Source organism: Panthera tigris, chromosome B3, assembly GCF_018350195.1.
Source record: "Panthera tigris isolate Pti1 chromosome B3, P.tigris_Pti1_mat1.1, whole genome shotgun sequence".
In the NCBI taxonomy this organism is placed as follows: Eukaryota; Metazoa; Chordata; class Mammalia; order Carnivora; family Felidae; genus Panthera; species Panthera tigris.
Window position 1 is genome coordinate 50,413,176 of NC_056665.1, and position 21,304 is coordinate 50,434,479.

Below are 21,304 nucleotides of genomic sequence, written 5' to 3' on the forward strand. Positions count from 1 at the left end.
GAGTCATGAATTAATACTCCAGGCACGTGCAAATGCTCCAAGGCAGGAATACACATGGCTGAACACAGCATGAGCAAAGGTCAATTAGTATTAGTGGGGAATAGAGAAAAGATGGTGTGGGGGTTGACAGAGGAAGTGGGGCAAAAATTAGGAGGTCAAAAAGACATTCCAGGAGCCATATAATAAACAAGGGCCTTTGTTAAAGAATTGACAAGGAATCCAAGCCATCAAATCTATTTGGGGAGGCAGGTAACTTTGGACGTTAAAAGAAAACGAATTAAAGAGAATATGATTGGCAGCTGGGAAACTACCGGGGGAGAACAGGGGTGGCTTATGGTAGCAGAACTGGAAGAAAGGAATAGATTCCAACACTAGCATCAAGAATGATTTGCAGGCCGTGGTCCTAATTATATGTGAGAAATGAGGGAAGGAATGGAGTCATCCTTGAGTAGATACATGGCATGATGGTTCAGAGCAGAGGCTCTAGGTCTCCCACTTATTAGCTGTGTGGCTTTGGCCAAACTTCTTAAGTCCCTTGATTCACTCATTTGTAAAATGGCAATAATGACAAGACTTGTGTTACAGAGTGGTTATGAAGATTAAATATGGTAATGCACATAATGTGCTCAACTATCACCTGGCACATATTAGATGCTTGTATTAGTATATAGACTCACTTGCTACTGAGCCATCTCACTGATGGCCACAGGTCCTTGATTTTGTTGCTCTGCCATCAGTGAGATCATTCATGCACATGGCCCATGAAATCTCCATTCCAGCTAGTGGGGGGAAAAAAAAGAAAAGAAAAAAAGGTTTAAAGGAACAGCATGCACAGCTAAAATTCAGGAGTTGTGTCACTATAGAAAAGAAGAGGATGAAATCAGGGGACAGTGAACAGCTAGCAACATTCAATGTATATCAACATTATATGAAGATAGAAAATAACTGTTTGAATGAGAAGAAAAACTGGAAAAAAGAATTTCTAGTGCATGAGACTTGGTGAACTTAAGACATAAAATATCTCCAATGTTTTACTGAAGGAGAAGGATTTAGACAAAACTGTGCTATAGAAGGATAATGAGGAACTCAAAAGATTTGATCTCCATGTAATAAGGATATTGATAGAATTAGTTAATGTATTTGGAACAAAGATAAAGGAACCCTCAAATTTGATTAATGAACTGTTTTCCAGGAGAGGAAAAATATATCTGATATTCAGGTAAAAATGAATAAGCTCACAAGGGAGTCGTTATGGATTCCTCTTTTTATAAAGCAATGTTTGACAGCATGGAGAAAAATAATGATTTTCTTCTTATTATTAAATATCTTCACAAGAAAACAAAATCATGAATGATTATACCAGTGTGTGAACAATTGCTTTTAGGTACTTCATGACCTATGTGATATCTCACCTGAGACTCACAACCCAGAAACAAGTTGCACTGGCTCCTTCATGATTGCAAAGGTTTGCCACCCCCATGTGGTGGTCCTCTGTGACTGCAGGAACCATTGGTCATCCACTGCACTAAAGATTTATACTTTTCAAACCCCAACTCTGACCCAAGATCTTTATCTCTGATCCAATATGGTAGACTAACAGTTACCTTTCTGTCCTTAGGATTATTCTTGCTATTAAATCTTGGTCTCAGTGAAGTCTCTATAGAAAACTTCACTTTTTATACATCCCTGAGTAATGGAATTGAATCTATTACTCAGAATCTATCTTATTTCCATCCCTCCAGACTATATGGGTCATTTTTAGCTCTTTATGGTTTGGCCAGAAGCAAAAATCAACCATCCTAACTGCCTGTGGTCTCAACAAGATAAGATATATGACTTTTTGTGGATAGGGCACTTTCCCAAGCAAGAATACCTTGTACATTAGGCAAAGAGAAGGACCCTACTGGGGCAGCCTGCGCAAGCTATAAGGTCTCCCTGAGAGTCCCTCTTCTGACCCCTCAGCACAGTTAAGAAGACATTGCCAGCATTTAGCCTCCAGATCCAGGAAAGATAGCACAGGGCTTAGATGAATCATTAATTCTTCATTAATTCTTTTGTGATTAAGAACTAGACTGCCAGTCCAAATGGCCTCTGGCTGCTTTTTTTGTTGAAGTCCAATCGTGTAATACAATTTTTCTGCCCATTGCTACCAAAGTGAGAGTGCATTGAAATGTCCTCCACCCTTCCCTGCCTACTGCAAATACAGTCAAGTGGTCAGTGGAGATTTCTGGGGATTAGAAATCAGCAAATTGGCCATTTTCTATTCATATGTAGATTAATGTGATAGAGGTTTGTAGTATAACCTTGAACAAGGAAAAGATTGCACCATAGCAAAGACTGTAATGGTTACTATTTTCAGGAAATAGGATTTAAGACATGTTAATGGGCAGGAAGGAAATCAATCCTTACAGTGGCAAGGTGTATTTATTCTCAGACACTTAAAAAAAAATAAGTAACAACCACCAGGGCGCCTGGGTGGCTAAGTCGGTCAGGTGGCTGACTTCTCAGGTCATGATCTCATGGTTAGTGAGTTTGAGCCTCACGTCAGGCTCTGTGCTGACAGCCCAGAGCCTGGACCCTGCTTTGGATTCTGTGTCTCCCTCGCTCTCTGTCCACCCCCACCCCCACTCCCACCTCACTCGTGGTCTGTTTCTCTCTCTCTCTCTCCCTCAAAAATAAATACACGTTAAAAATTACAAAAAAAAAGAAAGAAAGAAAGAGAAAAACCACCACCATCCACAGGACCAAAGCTCTCCCCCCATTCCATCCCAACCCTCCCTCAACTACTCAGATCTTTCCCATCTGCAGTTTTTTTTCAGAAGAGAAAGCCATCAACTGTCAGTAGATGCCTTGAGGTTCTGGAATTATGAAAGAACTAGTTCTAGTTCTAGAACTAGTTCTAATGAAAGTGATTTTCATTAATCCATAGAGAAGTAGGGGCACTGAGACAGGAAGGAACATAAGAAGGGCTTAGGTAATGAGAGCAATTGCATCAAAATCAAGCACTGTTAATCTTTTATCCAATTAGTAAAAATTACATTTTATTGTAGTTTTAGTTTTCATTCCTATTATTACTAGAGATGAGCATATTTTCTCATGTTTATTGTTCATTTGCAGTCTTCTGTAACTGCCCATTCATATCCTTGGGTCTCCAGCCTGATGTTAAATAATAGTAATGAGTGGGCATCCTTGTCTTTTTCCTAAATTTATGGGAAATTCCTCTAGTGTTTCTTAATGAGTATGATTTCTGCTGTTAACTACTGATTTAAAGAAAAAAAAACTTTTAAAACTAAGCATATTTCCTTTGATTTACAAGTTACTAAAGATGTTCCTCAGAAATGGATGTTAAACTTCATCAGAGGACCTTTCTAGCATCTATCATGTACTTTCTCTCCTTAATTACTGATGTAGTGAATTACTTTAATAGATTTCTAAATGCTAAGCGATCTTTGTATTTCTGAAATATAGCACAGTGTTGTTTTAATATTGTGCTAGATTATATTAGATGGCTGTCATTAATATTTTTGTTTCTATGTTCATATATAGGAGAAGTCCACAAATTTCCTTTTTTTTGGTGCTCTCTTCCAACATTTTTAGAACTAAAACATACCATTTTCATAGTATGAATTATTAATTTGTATATATTTATCTATGTTTTGCAATAGCTTTAATATCTCAAATTTTTGTGCCTTACAAATTGAATTGGATTTGCTGTCCAAACATTTGGATCTGATACCTATGGGTCAGGGGTGAAGAGGGGAAAGAGCTCTTTGATTTATAGTTTCTAACTATTCTTTAGAGTTTCTTTAGTTATAGTTTCTAACTATTCTTGAGTACAAATTGCTAATTTTTTCAGGAAGGGTATTCATTTGAGCTATATTGTCAAATTTATCGATATAAATGTATGTAGTTAGTACTCATTTAAAATAGTTAAATTTCTTCAAAATCTAAGTAAATAATTTCCCATCATGGATGTTGTGTATCTGTGTTGTTTAGATGGCCTTTTTAAAGAAATAGCTCTGGAAAGAAAAAGAAATCACTCTGAAGATAAATATTTTCTTTTCTGTTTCATTAATTTATGCTCTCATCTTCATTAATTCTGTTTTTTTTATTTCTTTAGTATTGCAACTTATCTGCCTTCTGAGGCAGAATGTATAGCACATACATTTTGAATTGTTTTGCTTTCCAAAAATATAGTTTTAATACATTTTATTTTTTACTCCTATTTATTTATAAAGATTAATTTATTGTTATAACTTTGATTTAATAACATCATAATTTCAGAGTACTGAATAGGAATAATTGAAAAGTTTTCATTACTACCCTTGCTACCACATAGTTTTTACTTGCCTCGTTAACCTGAGTTTTTAGAAGAGTTTTTTTTTTTTTTAAATGCTTTATTTGCACTTATTTTACTATCTTCCTTTACTTTTTTTTTTTTAACATCTTTTAGTCATTGATTTCTTGTTCTATTGCTGTAGTTTCAGGATTTCCACCTTAGGGGATGTATTGACATTTTTTTCTTTTGGCCTAATATATAATCAATTTTGTGTGTGTGTGAATGTTTCATAGTCAACTTACTTTTAAGTGGAGCCAATTGTTAGCAATTTTCTATATTTACAATTCAAAAGAAAAGAAACAGACACATAGAAATTTAATTTTAGAAACAGATTTTCAAAGCTATATCAAGAAAAATATAGCCTGAGATTTAAAATAGATTTTGATAGATCATTAAGTTACGGAGTTCAGCAGTCCCCAGATCTGAGCCTTCATCGTCCTTACTACCCAAGTCACTGTTATGGACTGAATAGTGTACCCCAAAATTCATATGTTGAAGTCCCAGTCCTTAGTACTTCAGAATGTAGCCCTATTTGGAGAAAAGGTCTTTAAAGAGATGATTAAGTTAAAATCGGTCTCTTAGAGCAGGGACCTAATCCAACAGGACTGGTGTCCTTACATGAAGAAACACCAGGAGTGTATGCACAGAGAAGAGGCCATGAGAGGACACATTAAGAAGATGGCCATCTGTAAGGCCAGGAGAGTGGCTTCAGGAGAAACCACCCCTGCAGAAGCCTTGATCTTGGACTTCCAGCCTGCAGAATTGGAAGAAAGCAGTTTCTGTTGTTTAAGTCACCCACTCTGTGATATTTTATTATGGTAGCCCTAGCAAACTAATACAATCATCCGTAGACCACAGTTCCCATACACCCTTTATAACTGAGACCAAGTGCATTTGTTACTATCAGCCAAACCTGCACCATTGCTTTTCTTAGGGTAAAGAAATACCTCTCAGTACTCATGTGTTCATCAACATTAAAAAAAAATGGTCCAAAATAGATCACTTTATTCATTATGCAACTTGCCTGTTCCCAATAGATACTAACACATTCCTTTACTTTGCTCATTCTTTTGTCTCTGCCTGAAGTTTATTAACCCCACAGCTGAACAAACAGGTCACTAGCTGGTCCAAGGCTATGAATTCAAGTCTCCTAACTCTTGGCTCCACATCCTTTCCACTCACAGAAATACTCATTTCAAAGACTTAAAGATTTGTCTAAAGAATTTACTATTCTCTCCAGCCCTACAAATAGAATTGCATGATAAGCAAACAACTATCCTTCAAGCTTTTGTGAAAATGAACATTTCTGAAGTCCTGAGGTCTGATACCTTTTCATATAAAAGGAATCAGGATTACTTTAAAATAACACAATCTAGGAAAAGGGTACTTTTCAGGCATATCTGTACGTACAATTCTGAAAATGCTATTGGTTTATACAGGTCAATCCTCTTCTGGTGAAAAACAGAATTTCTTAGCTCTGAAATATTTAAAGATGTAGCCAAGGCAGAAAGAACATTGAAAGTTTAAAATTGAAATTCACTTGCTACAGGAACAGCTTGAGGCCTGTATTACCTTTAATATTCCTTTGACTAAAAGCCATTATATAATTACACACTGTCTTTGCACTATAAATCAATAGAACTCATATTAAGTAGCTTTCCTTTGAAGGGACTGAAATTAGAATAGGATTGAGAAAGAGTGAACAAGAGAAAAGGCATTTGTTGTTTTTTCCTTTTTAAAATAACTTTTATTATTTTTTGGTTTCTTCCACGTCCGTTCAAAATAATGCAAATAGGGAAAAAGGAATAAAATGCCCATCTATAATCTCACCAGCCCCAGTAAAAACCAGAATTGCTAATTCAATGGACATATATGCAATCAGTTTTATAGAGACATAAATATTATTTTTAATTGAAATTGTTTGAATTGTATTTTAAGTTGCATGTACCTAGACGAAGACCCTGAGACAAGGATTTGAGTGCTAGTCATTCACCTGAGTGATGACATCAGGAAACACAGGTAGGAAGGTAGAAAAGTGAGTCAGGGAAGACAAAGCAGCCAACAGAGGGTACATTACCTGGGAAGTCATCACTGTGGATTCTTGGATCTGATCCCAATGAGGAACTCTGGGAGTCAGTATGGAGCACTTCAGCAAAAGAGTGTGTGACCTGGGCTATTTGTACATGAACTCCATCAATTATTGGGCAAGTACACATCCAGGAGCATTATTCTTTAGCATTCTGGCCTGCTAAGCACCTGGACAAAGAAAACTCAGGCAAACAGAAGTAGAATCCAGCAATTAGAAGTCTAGCAAGCATAGACTAAAATAGTGAGGGTGAAGGTACATGGCTGTGACACACACAGCATCTACCACAATTTCACATGTTGTTTGATAACCTGCTTCATTTATATATTATACATTGGATTTCTTATATGACATTAAATAGTCTGAGTAAGATGTTGTCATTCTTTTTGTCTGCACATTAGGCTACTGAGTAACTACATCAATCTCTGTTGACATTTGGGGTTTCCACATGTTTCATTTTAATATAATTATTGTGATAAACATTCTTGTATTATAATGTTTTATGCAACTATAGAAATATTATTACTATAAATAGCTACATTTGAAGTCACTGCTCCAGAAGATATGCAAAATTTTATGGCTTTTGGTTTGCATTGCAAAGTTGTTCTCTGGAAAGATTATATTAATTTACACATTAGCAATGTGTTGTATTTCTATTGTTTTCTGCCCAATATTGACCAAAAGGGACAGGGCTGCCCCAAAGGGCCATGGTGGTGATGGCAGGATGGGTATGCTGTCACCCTACTGGGTGTAGACGACAGAACATCCAACCAGAGGATTTTCTCCAGCCTTGAGATCTAATATAATTTGCCTTGTTAGGTCTTGGACTTGCTTGGGACCTGTTGCCCCTTTTCTCCTCCCCATTTCTACCACTTGGAATAGGAATACCATTGTGTTTTGAAAGCATATCACTTGTCTGGTTTCACAGGTTCACAGTTAGATTAGAATTTTGCCTTAGCATTAGTTGAATCTTGAATCTCACCCATATCTGCTTTAAAAGACACTCAGATAAGACTTTGGACTCTATTAGACTTTAGAGTTGATAATAGAATGAACTAAAAGTGTTGGAGCTGTTGGGATGGAATGAATGTATTTTTCATGTAAGAAGGACATGAATTTGAGGGGGAGGGTGCTATAGAATGAATTGTGTCCCCACATATTGAACCCCTGAGGGTGGGATCTTCAGCATGAGATTAGCACCCTTTGAAGAAGAGACTTCAGACTCTGTCTCTTCTGCTACCATGTGAGGACACAGCAAGAAGGTAGCTATCTGCATGCCAGCAAGAGAGCTGTCGCCACCACCTGACCAGGTTGGCACTCTGATCTTGGACTTTCCAGCCTCCAGAACTTTTAGAAATCAGTTGTTTAGGCTACCCAGCCTACAGTATTTTGTTATGGCAACCTAAGCAGACTAATACATGTGGTTTAATTCCAGGTTTGAGATTTGCTGCCTCCTAACTACATACTGACAGGCACAGATATACCAGGGGAGAACAAAGTTGGAAGGACAAGATAGTTGAGCTGGTGGGATATGGGGAGTAAGTGTGGGTGAATCTTGACTGATACAAAGCAGGAATAACACAGACCAAGGCAGATATATTTCCCCCTTTTAACTCTCTTCCATGCACTGAGGTGGGATTACTCCTTACAATCTTCTGGGAAGTACTAAATATTAAGCAAACATGCCCACTGAGAAACCTACTGGCTCTGTTCCACTCACTCTGTTCCTTGCCTCAGTTCCTTTTTTCTCTTTATCTTACCACACACACATGCTTGTACCTCTTTAGGCAGCAACACTTTGACTGCTCCTCAGGCCCTCCTTTCTAAAGGATCTGTGTTAACTAACACATCTCTTATAAAGACTTTACATTTTGATGGAAAAAAAAAGTCCAACAAACTTCCAGAAAATAAAACTAATATGTCTAAAACTATTGAATAGGGTCATTTTATGTTTGAGATGGCTATTCAGATATTATTATCTTTTAGAAAGGAAGCAATAAAGTTTCCAATCATACCTCTGAATAAAACATGGGCTGAATAATAATATATTTAATTGGACTTATATTCAAAACTATATTCAATTAATGTGAATTAATGCCAGAGTATAAACTTGATGAGAAGTCTCAACTGTAGAGTTCCTGAGCATATTCATTTTGTTGTTTATCTTTGACACAAATTTATTTTAAAATAACTGAGCTGAATGTGCAAATAAGAGGAGATGGAGAAATACATATATTATATAATACAACAAGATTTAAAGTGATCTTTCTTTAAATAATGTAAAGTATCTCCATCTTACAGAGAGTGCTAAAATGTATTGGCAACATTAATTTTCACAAAGTTAAATCTGAAGCCCTACATTTTGGTTCAGAAATTCAAACAAAAACTGGATAAAAAGAATCTATTTTAGCACAAAGATTAAATCTAGGGATTTTTGTATTACAAAATTCATGTGAACATCTTTGAGGATCTAACCTAGTCTTATGCTGTATTAATTAATAGGAGTACTTTGTTCAGATGATCCAAAAGAAATAGTCAACCATGCTCTGTTTTGTAGAATTTTTTTCAGGAATGTGGTGACCAGCCAGAAGCTGCCATGAATAAAAACACTGTGAAAATGGGGGCTTCTGGGTGGCTCAGTCGGTTAAGCGTCTGACATCGGCTCGGGTCATGGGTTTGTGGGTTCAAGTCCACGTCAGGCTCTGGGCTGACAGCTCAGAGCCTGGAGCCTGCTTTGGATTCTGGGTCTCCCTCCTTTCTACCCCTTCCCCCCCGCCTCTCTCTCTCTCTCTCCAAAATAAATAAACATTAAAAAAAAAACATCGTAGGGGCACCTGGGTGGCTCAGTCAGTAAAGTATCTGACTTCGGCTCAGGTCATGATCTCGTGGTCCGTGAGTTCGAGCCCCGCATCAGGTTCTGTGCTGATTGCTCAGAGCCTGGAGCCTGTTTCAGATTCTGTGTCTCCCTCTCTCTCTGACCCTCTCCCATTCATGCTCTGTTTCTCTCTGTCTAAAAAATAAATAAACGTTAAAAAAATTTAAAAAAAAACACTGTGAAAATAGTCAATATATTTAGGAAAATTCAGTCTAAAAGATTAAGGTCCAAAAAATATGTCATATGAAAAGTGAATAGATGAAAGGACTAATAATGTTTAAGCTAAAGAAGCAAAGACTCCTGAGGGAGTTGATAACTATCTTCAAATACTTGAAAGGTTATTATTAGAAAAAAGATACAGAGTTGCAGATTTTAGGTCATTCTAGGAGAGAAATTTCCATGATGATGCCCCACGATACAATGAGATAACTTATATGGCAATGAACTCTCCATGACTAGGAGTGTCCAAATGGAGGTTGGATGAGCATTTAATTCAGACATCATTATTCTGCATTATGGATGGCATAGTGGAACGTGATTGCTATGGCTCCCTTCACCTTGAGGTTACCTGCTTGAGGATCCTCAAAACACCCTTTTCTTATTTTGAAATTTTGAAAATTACAGGTCCTACAATCTATAAAATATCATTTAAAACATATCATGATGTGAACTCACCTCAGTAAATTGTGTTTAAAAAAATAATTATAGGGGTACCTGGGTTAAGTGTCCAACTTCAGCTCGGGCCATGATCTCACGGTTCGTGGGTTGGAGCCCCGCATTGGGCTCTGTGCTGATAGCTCAGAGCCTGGAACATGCCTCAGATTGTGTATCACCTTCTCTCTCTGCTCCTCCCCTGCTTGCACTCTGTCTCTCTGTCTTTCTCAAAAATAAATAAACATTAAAAACAAATAATAATTATTTAAAAACCCACACATTTTCAAAGCTTAAGATAACTATATTATGCAACTGAACAAAATGTGCTCTTATTTTAAATGTCATTGGTGAAAAGGAATAATTAATACCCAGGAAGAGAAGATGGACTGTGCTGATATAACTAGCAGAACTGAAATTTGATTTAGGTTGGGGAAAATATATCTGAATTTTTATCAAAGCTGAGGCTATCACAGCTAGGGTGGGAATTCCAAGGGGCAGGAGGGTAGCACAGGGATTTTTCACCCTAAATCAGCAGAAAATGATAAAACCAAGGGAGTGTGCATAGCCCAAAATCTTTACAGAAAACCTAGGTCTCCAAAGCCAGGTGTGAAATTAGAAGGATTATGCAATGGGAAGACAACACAAACAGGGATCAGGAATGAGGTGTGGAGCCAAGAATCTGGACAGGAAGATAAAAAGAGTGTCTGGGTAATAGCTGAAAAATATGTTCCCTTGATATCCATTTAGATAAAGTTTTCTGAACATGAGGTTGGAATTCATGGCATAAACAATGAAAAATAAATATGAGAAAGAATTTGTTTTATGAACTGTTCTCAAAGACTTCTTCTATATGAGATTATAACCATCTGTTTTGTTTTTTTTTTTTTCCTTTTGGGGGGAAGAGCTGTTTATATATCCTCTTTTATGAAATAATGATAATTGTAAATAATTTCATTTTGTTTTGTTTAACACAGTCATTGGCAATAGGAAATACTAACAAACCTATGCCAATTTCTTCATTTGTTTTCCTTTTAATTTCACTGGTCTGTGAAATTTACAAATCTGGAAACAATCAGCTCAGACCATCCATTCCTGCTTGCAATTTGATTTTGTGAGGCAAGTTAGGGTAATAAACTGTGTTTGATTTGAAAAAAAAAAAGTTTGAAAACAATTCATTTTGGCAAATGCAATCAATAACTATACAAATTAATGCCTTCATACCACACAACCATACTAATGTTTAAATATTCAACATTTTAAAATAACTCAAAATATTATAAAGACTACCTAGAGTTATTTTTTATTTTATTTTGTTTTTCTCTGTTTATTAACGGTATTGGTGAATGCATGATAATTAGCGTTATTGCCCTGTAAGTAGTATGCGCTCGTTTACAAAGTACAAACAAAAGAAAAGAAAAATCAAAGTTAATAATTTTTGATATCGAATACAGCAGACTTCAAATATTAAACAAAATTACCAATGGATATTTCTAAATGCATATAAGAACTTCTTATAATATTTCAATCTCAAATAAAAAATATATATGGCATAAATTACAGCTTGAGTCATGAAACTATGATGGAACCCTGCTGGGTATTTATTCAAACCAATGTATCAATTCTTTTGAAGATTAAAATAAATCATGAATATGAACTTTATGCATATTTACACTTGTAGAATTTAAGAGGCAGTGCATCAGCCATTATGCCACAGACAAGCATTATTTTTCTGAGCCTGTTTCCAAATCTCATTATGAGGCAAAAAATGAGACAATGAATGACATACAACTCTGTTGTTTTTATCATTGAAGATTTTATCAGTCATGTCAAAATACTAAGATGAAATCAAGCATAATTTAATGTAATAATATTCTCAGGCAAATGATTCAAACCACATATCAAAATCTTATACTGTTTTATTTACATTGTTATCTTCAATTTTCACTGTGGAAACATGCTATAAAACAGAGTTTGGATTGACAGAATACTAGATAATATATTTCCTAGTCTCATTTCTATATAACCACCAATATTATAGATGTACACATCAAAAATGAAGAAATTAAACATGAAAATATGATATATAACTTTCATATAGAGCATAAAAACAGCATTTCTGCAAAAGCTGAGTTAGAAGCCCCAAAATAACGTGTGTCATTTTCTTATATTAACATGCTCCAAATTAAGAAAGCAGCATGTTAAGTGTAAATCTTAATTTATGAACTGCCTTTGGGAATGAAATAAATTCTGGGTGACTAAGTTGTTTTAAAAATAACTTTGCATACATTATTTTAAACAATTTGAGGAAAACCTTCATGCCACACACTTTCAGCCTGATAATATGTCACCCAAGGAAGCTGGTTTATCATGTAACAGTCACATGAAATCATTTCATTTTTCACATAATTTTCCTCCTAATACTATGCCAAAATCTGAGGAAGAAATGGAACTATTTCTCTGCACAGCTTTTCCCCAGCAGACTGCCATTGCCAGGAGCGGTAGGTTAATAATAGATGCTCAGTGACAGAGTACTATTGGTGTTTGGCAGCACAGGGCCTGAGGTTAACACAGGGTCACTTAGGGTCATTCTGCTCAATAAATCTACAATAATATTTTGCTAGATATCTCTTCCATGGCGTTTGAAAAGTTTAATGTCTTCTCTCAGATTTCTGAAAATTCCCAGGAGTTTACATTCCCAAATCCGATTCCAAGCTTCTACTCCTAATTTTAGCTCAGTTTCCATCTCTTGCAGGCTATTTCTATTCTGCCCGGTGCCAATGCAGATGTGGAAACCAACACTCTTCCTTAATTCTGCAAAATTTACAGAACTCATTTGCTTTTGTGTCTCTCTTCTCAAGATTTGAGGTGTTGGAAGTGTTTACATCACAGAAACACAAATAACTTAACATTCAGTATTAGGGAGTCTTCTTTCTCAAATACCTCCTCCTTCCTTATCTTTCCCTCTTCCTTCCTTCTCCTCCTCATCACCACTTCCTGGATTTTAAAAACCTATACCCTGGGCTCCAGCCTCCCTGCATGCTATTTTATTTTCCATTCTAGCTTCCTTTTCCCCTCTTCTTTATTATTTCCTGTCTTTTTTGACCCTTAAGCAAGTAAAATAGAAATAGCTCATTTTTTAATGCAGATTAGCTCAAATTCCTCTTAACACTGCCCATGACAGTAACTATAAAACCAACATCAAAGTAATTCATTTAGGATTCAAAGGTGTTTCTCAGTTTAAAGTCTCCCATCTAAAATTCAAAATTACTTGGACTAATAAAACCTTAAGTTGCTGTAATTCAAATATCCTCTGCCACATGACCATGATGAGGAATACATTCTCTGAAAATGACTTCAGGCAAGCAGCTTCTATCAAATACACATATCTGAGGGAGCTGGAGGCATAGGCCAAATCACAGCATATAAGCAGAAATCAAGGTTCATAAGCCTGGATGTGCTTGGGTATGTGTGTGCATCTGAGTCAAATATTCTTACCTTTCCCTTATATGCTAAACCACTGGGTTGTGGGCATATCAGTTACTAAGAGTATCTTTTAAAGTTCCAATGAGTTTTCTCACAATTTACTCAGATATATAATACTCTTTTCTCTATTTTACTAATAATTGCTCAAAAAAGCAGATAACTTGGTTTCCACTCAATCACAAAGGAGTACCAGAAGAAATATTTTAAACAAATGAAAATAAAAGCCCAATATAATATGATTTGGTGGGCAGGGGCATCGTTATGGACTAAAAAGAATAATCTAAGCTTCTACTTGAAGAAGCTAGTAAAAGAAGAACAAATTAAACCCAAGGTAATTAGAATGAAAAAAAAAAAAAGAAAGAACAGAAACCAGTGAGATAGAAACTAGAGATAAATAGAGAAAATCAATCCAAAACATAGTGAAAAACCTCTAACTAGACTGATCAAGAAAAAGGAATGAGGGGAGAGGTGCCTGGGTGGCTCAGTAGGTTAAGCACGTGACTCTGGATTTCGGCTCAGGTCATGATCTCATGGTTTGTGAGCTTGAGCCCTGTGTTGGGCTCTATACTGACAGCGTGGAGTGTACTTGTGATTCTCTCTCCTTCTCTTTCTCTCTCTCCCTCTCAAAATAAATAAATAAACTTAAAAAAAAGAAAAAGCAATGAGGAGCAAAGCAGGAGAGAGGAGAGGAGGGGAGAGAGACAAAGAGACAGACAGAGAGAGACAGATAGACAGACAGAAGGATATTGGGAGAGACAACACAAATTACCATCAGGGATGAAATGAGAGAACATCACTAGAGACTGTCCAGACACCAAAAGAGTGATAAATTATAAATAATTTTATGAACATTAATATGACAACTTAAATGAAATGTCATGCGCCCATCCTCAATCAATCACTTTAACCTTATGAAGTGCTTTGATTGGCCCAACTTTGGTTACATGTTTACCTCTTTCACTGGAGGTTCATTCAGATTCACTCAAACTACATGGGTTAGGAATGCAAACGAGGTACTTACCGAGTAGGTGAAGAAAACATATCTACTTCACCACATGGTTCATGTTTAACCATATTATTTCATCTTTGCCATTTGTACCATTGAATGGTCCCTGCCTTTAAGTCAATTTCTCTATACCTTCCTCCAGGGGAAAATGTAGAATATGAACCAATGAGATATCTTGCCTAGTTCTTGCTCCATGATCTTTCTCTTTTTGCTAGGCAGGGTCAGTTGACATTTTCCATAGTTCTTGACACAAATTCATAACTGCTAAAAGTTAAAATCCTGCAAATCCAATTCTGTTCCAAATTATAGAATTAATCTTGAACTTGGTCACTGGAAAGTCAAGAAGTTAAAATTTTTCACATGAGGTCTCTTCACCTAGTTGTTCTTTTTTTACTTTGGGTCCAGGTATGCCAAGTTCCTTGGGAACTTTCTTTGGTCCTAACATCATGGTCCAAAACTATACTCAAATAAGTTTCTGTAGGCTAAGACAACGGCTCTGCTTAGATCTTTCCATCAGTGCTATTCTCAACCCTCAGCGCTATAGTTGGGCCCTACCCTATGAGATTAGATTTTCTAGAGCTAGCTCACATACACAGTCACTGTGCCTATCTTCTAGCTCTGCTCCATAGCCCCTTCTTTCACGTTGGTTTTGTAGTTGTGTACTCTTTAACCTATTTTTCTGTTTGAGTTTTCCATATTGCTCTAAACTGAACATTCTGGCATCAGTTTTTATATGATCAGTTTAAAGAGCTTTCTCTGAAATTGCTTAAACTTTATATATCAGGCTCACTGCCTCATCTTGTGGTTTCACACCTGAATGATCCAAATCAGTATGATCTTGAAAAAGTCAAACACTAACATGGTGACAAACATTCTTCTCGGAATTCCTTATTGGCAAAACTCTAGCAGGACTTCTATCAGTTCAAGCCCATGTCCCTACAATGATGATCCCAGTCTCCTTAAAATGCCCAAGAAAGCCCAATGCTCCCAAAAGAAATTGCTGTTTGTTCTAGCCAAAATCTGACTATAGGATCCCGATCTCCTTTTTCTGGAACATTTGCTTTAGAAAACTTGCAGCTGTAAACCTTTCCTCTATACCTTTGAGATGTATCTTCTATAACCCAGGAACATCTTTCTTGAAGACCTAGGAGACATTCTTTTGAAATGTAATCAACAAGATAGCGTCCATCTGTGTCTCCCAATACCTGTGTGAGGGTAGGAACTTAACTTTGATTAAGTACCAATTAGCAAACGCAGCTGGCCTAGTCACATAGATAAACCTCCCCAACCCCAACCAATACCTTTCAGTACTTTTCCTTTAGTATACTCCAACATTTAAAAATCTGTTTTAGCAGATATGAGCTCAGTTTACACTGAAGTCTCTATCCTACTGCAATAGCCTGAATAAAATCAATCTTTCCACCTTTAACAAAAGGCCAGTTGTTTATTTCTTTTACAATGGCCAAATTTCCCTGTCTCACATATAACCTTGCCTTCTACTTCACAAAGAAAATTTAAATTATCAGTAGTGGCCTCACTCATCTTTCTGATTCCCAGTCAACACACTAGTGCACACTGACACACACTTCTGCCTTCTTTCTTCTGCTTTCAGAGGTGATGTCTTTCCTGTTCAAAGCTCTTGTGTTCATTGATCTTTCCCTCAGCTGGAGCCACCTTTTTAATTCCCCCTTTTATATATCACAGCTTGAAACAGGCTGCTTCTTCTGAGCCTATCAACATACTCAGGGTCTTCCATTTTGAAAAGATTTTAAATTCTCCCCGATCCTATGTACTACTCCTGAGGCCATCAGATTTCTCTCCTTCTCTTTTTATCCATGATTCTTCAATGAGTGATCTCCGCTTTCAACTCCCATTTTTTGATATCCACCCATTTCTCATTTCACTGAAATACAGCCTCTCAACAGATCTCAGGGAATTGCTCTAATTACTAACTTCCTAAATGCTGATCCCAAGGGAAACTTTTCAGCTCTTCTTTGTTGGGCTTCTTTGTTGTATTTAAATGTGCAGTGTCTTAACTAATTCCTATAAATTTTCATTTACTCTCTTGATTCTAAGACTATATATTTTGCCTTTATTTTCATTCTCCTTTATGGAATCTTCTTTTTCCATAGGCGTATAACATTGAGATCAGGTTTCCTCTTCTCATCCATTGGTCCCTCTGTGAACAATATCATTAGTCTTATTGTTTCATTATCTATTGTAAAAAAAAAAAAATCAGTAAAATACAAGCAAACATAGCAAAAAAAAAAAAAAAGAGTCCATCCTAAAAAGTCTGCTATATTGACCAAATAACCGACCCAATCCATTTCTCTAGAATAGAAATATTAAGGTAGCAAAAATGAAACAGAGTACTTTATACCTAGAAAATGTTTTTTTTTTTATCTCCTCAACACTTTATAAATAAGCAAAACAAATTCAGGGGGATTAAATTCAAAGTCACATAGTAAAAAGTAATATTGGACTTTAATTTCTATTTCCCCACCCTAAAGTCAATATTCTTTCCAGTGTTCAATGATTCCAAGTCTTTTACAAATGAGACTACATTTTCAGAGTGTAAAAGAAAAACACTTTACTGGAAGCTTAAACTTATGCAAATGAAAATATATAGTTTAATGTTCTCACTTATCTTCAGAATATTAAAATGGACATCAAAATAGAAAGAGGTATTATGACAGTCACTGGGTCAGCATCTTAATAGACATTTCTCTACCCTTACCTTGGCTTTGACATATTATATATGTTAAATTTATATATAAATGTCTCCAAGTGGTCCAGAAATTCTTCCTACACAGTGCAAGCCAAAGTCTACAGGTAAGAGGCAGCAACCCTCTGCGCAAAGCTTGATGTCACAATATCACCATGGCAACAATATCCCTGAAGAGAGGAGATGCAAATTTTGTCCTGAAAATTAATCAGCTGCAGTGACAATCTTATTTACTATCTCTGGCAAATAGTACAAATCTACATAAGACCTGTGACAATCTTCCAGTACTCGTTTCCATTAAATAAGACCACAGATCTTATTAAGTAAACAATTTTCCCCAAATCAAAATCATAAATCTATTCCTAGGGCATCTTGTGGAAAGTACCCATTTATCACATGTACTATAAACTTTTTTTAATTGAATATAGTGGTAATCTTTCCACATATTGGCTCTCAGCTATCTTATTTTTTGACCTGACTTTTTAAATGTCTATTAGTTGCCTCCAGATCTATGCATAATAAAAACAACTTGAGGAATAGGATGTGAAAAGAGTGCGGAATAAGAAAATCCATCCAAGATATATTTTAAAGTAAGAAAAATGCGTATTTTTCAGTCTAACCTATGGTTGGAACTGTCAAGACCTAGCTGAAAACAATGAGCTCATTTCATTGAGAGATGGTAGGGGTAGTGGAAAAATCAGACTCCAGAGTGAAATAAACTAGTATTTAGACCCTAGTTTTGCTGACGTATAGATGTAAAATGGTCAAGTCTCTTAATACCTTTTAATCTCAGTTTCTTCATGAAAAATGGGGATTGAAAATACCCCAACTTTTCAAGATCCTTGGGAACATTAGAGATAATGTATATGAATTGCTTGGTATGCAGTAGGTGTTCAAAAAAAAAAGGCAAAGGAAAGCAAATTATCGCTATTTATGAGACCATCTGTACTTTGTTTTCACCAACACCTGAGCTCCTGGATTTCTTGCATACACCTGACAGCTTGAGCCTGGACTGACCCTCTGAATCTAACACTTAAGATTATCACACTGAAATACTGGCACCTAGAAATATCTTTTGCTGGGCCAGACTGTGCCCCCTAATCTTCTCTGCTCACAGATGATGGATCCAGCTCATTCATATATGTTCCTCTTTGCCTTCCCATTGCAGCCTTGAAGGCTCACACTGACACTTCCTCAATGTCTTGGCTCATAGCCAAAATGGGACCCACAAAGCTAATGGAAGAATAATACAAGTGTTATAAGCCCTGGACATCAGGGCAGAATGAGGTTATGTTAACCATTTGCTGCTCATCACCATTCCTTGTCCTCAGAGTTCACCTCTGGTGCCAAGTACCTTGGTTTATGACAGCTCAAGTCTCACAAGTTTCTAGTACAGGCTTTCTTTTCTCCATGATCTTTCCCAGTGTGACTTTCTAGAGTTCACTTGCTAGAAGCAGATTTCACCTTATGCCTTTCCACAGAATACTGATGAACTCCTTCACAGCAAGCTCTCAATAAATTACTTAGTTTACAACATTATCTCTATTTGGTGGAGTTGAAATTCTAATGAGATAATCTCTGAAATTCAGAATAAGAGGAAAAGTTCTCAGACATATAGTTGCTATCTATCCTTATAGCTAAAATATGAACATGCAATCTTCTTCCTCTGAGTATAATTTCATTATGCGGAAGCAATTCTGTATGCCTAAAAATAAAAATAATAATATCAATTGCTGGTTATTACATAGTGTTGAGGGAGTGGAATCTTAGTAGAGACACCCAACATGAAGTTGGAAAAGCTACTCTTTAATCCTTTAAAAGTTCATGTGGTTGCAAGTAACACATCACAGGAAATATTTGCAATTTTCATAAACTTAGAGATATGAGTCTTAATGGATAGGAGGAAACAGTAAAAGACAGGGCAGAAATAAAATACTTGCTAGCAATAACATGTAGAATAAGAAGCTGGTGATTAGACTTAAGTGTTCCAAAATTCTCAGATAGAGTTATTAATTAATATTAAGCATTATTAAGCTATATATGCATATCAAAATTTGACTAGCAACCTTTAAAAAAACAAGCAAAAACAGTGTATATAACTTCCAAACAGAAAGAGCCAAAATCTTATCAATTCAATGAAAGTGAGACAGGGGGAAAGTGGAGGAAAAGAAAAAGAACAAATAGGAAGCACCATAAGCACCATATAAGATGTTAGAAATAGACCCAGACTCACAGTAATTTTAATAATGTAAATGAGCTAAAAAAAAAAAAAAAAAAACAAGTTCACAGTAGACTATCATAGTAGGTAACAAAATTCGCAGGCTGTTTATGGTAGTCAAAGCTGAAACATAAAGACACTAAAAGGGTGAGAAAAAAAGGATGAAAGCTGGTGAAGCTATATTTTATCAGAAAATATTCCTTAAGAATGAAAGTATTCTTGAGGCACCTGGGAGACTCAGTGGGTTGAACATATGACTTTGGCTCAGGTCATGATCTCACAGTTCATGGGTTCAAGCCCCACATTGGGCTTGCTGCTGCCAGCTTGTCAGCATGGAGCTGGCTTTGGATCCTCTGTCTCCCTTTGTCTGCCCCTCCCCAACTTGCGCCCTCCCAAAAATAAATAAATATTAAAAAAAAGAATAAAAGTATTCTTACTAATAAAAATTGTCACTAAAGATTATAGTGGAGTAGTTCTAAAATTACATTAGATATATTATAGAATTGAACAAATAAGTAAATGTGGTATTTTGGGGAGCCAGGTTTCTTACAGTGAAAGAACACACAGGGACCACACACACACACACACACACACACACACACACACAAAGTATACATATACACATGCCCATATACACATGCACATATATATCTATACATATTATATACATTATATATATTATATACATATTATATACATTATATATATTATATCTATACATATTATATACATACATATATATACATACACACACACACACATATATATAAAATAAAAACCAAAAATAAAGTAAAATAAAATAAAATAAAATAAACACATTTCTTTAAAATCAAGAATGATACAAATAGGCTGGCAAGTTTGCTGGCTTGAAAAGTAAGCCTTCTAAAAAATAACAAGTAAATGAATGAATGACATAACATATGTGGGACAATTTTTGGGGGGGAAAATTACAAAACTTTTGAAAGTATTAAATTAGATAAAGAATAAATATATTATGCATATAATAACAAAATAATATTTAAAGATATTGATCTTTCCAAATTGTCCCATAAATTTATGTAATTCCAATCAAAATCTTAAAACAAATTTTTCATGGAAAAATAGAAATCAATTTAAAAATTTTTGTAGAATAGAAAAAAAATGGAAAAAATATTACAAAAAACTCATGATTAAAGGAGGAAGCATTACCCAACAAAATAGCAAACAAAGACTATTAAGCCAAATTCATTTGGAGAGATGATAGGAAAGCCTGGATTTAAAAATTTAACAAAATAGGGGGTGCCTGAATGGCTCAGTCAGTTGGGCGTCAGACTTCACCTCAGGTCATGATCTCACAGTTCTTGAGTTCGAGCCCGGCATCAGCCTCTATGCTAACAGCTTGGAGCCTGCTTCAGATTCTGTGTCTCCCTAGCTATCTGCCCCTCCCCCATTTGCGCACGTGCACTCTGTCTCAAAAAAAAAAAAAAAAAAAAAAAAAGAATTTAACAAAACAACCAGTAGAACATAATCCAGACCTCAGAATCTTACCAGCACATATAAAGAAAAGTGATCCCTAACAAAGTGGCATCATAAATCAGTGGGGAAAGGGTGGACTTCAATAAATGGTACTAAGGGAAAATTTCAAATTAAAAAAAAGTGAAATCAGATCCCTACCTCACATTATGCACAAAAAAACCAGTAACCATAAACATGTACCTTTGCTTTTTACAAAGGAAAACATGACAACTTTCAGAAAAGATTGTCTCCCTCTCCCACTGTCTCCTAATGTTCTCTGCGTGCTACCTGGTGCAGCCTGGCACCTCTTTTGTAAAACAGCTGCTAAAGCTATAGCATCCAGGGTGCCTGGGTGGCTCAGTCGGTTAAGCATCAGACTTCTGCTCAGGTCATGACCTCGTGGTTTGTGGGTTCCAGCCCCACC

General features: G+C 36.0%; 1 long non-coding RNA gene across 3 annotated transcripts in view; it reads right to left on the reverse strand.

Annotated features, from left to right (window-relative positions):
* Positions 1 to 10,048, reverse strand: part of LOC122239224 — a 44,928-nt gene extending 34,880 nt beyond the window's left edge. For 2 of the 3 annotated variants that reach the window (XR_006218179.1, XR_006218177.1), the window contains exons 1-2: positions 6,417 to 6,833; positions 678 to 779 (exon numbers count right to left, since the gene is read on the reverse strand). This is a non-coding gene — a long non-coding RNA (uncharacterized LOC122239224). Of the gene's footprint in view, positions 1 to 677; positions 780 to 6,416; positions 6,834 to 10,014 lie in introns of those variants that run through there. The other variant, XR_006218178.1, reaches the window with a different exon arrangement.
* Between the last annotated feature and the right edge of the window lie 11,256 nt (positions 10,049 to 21,304).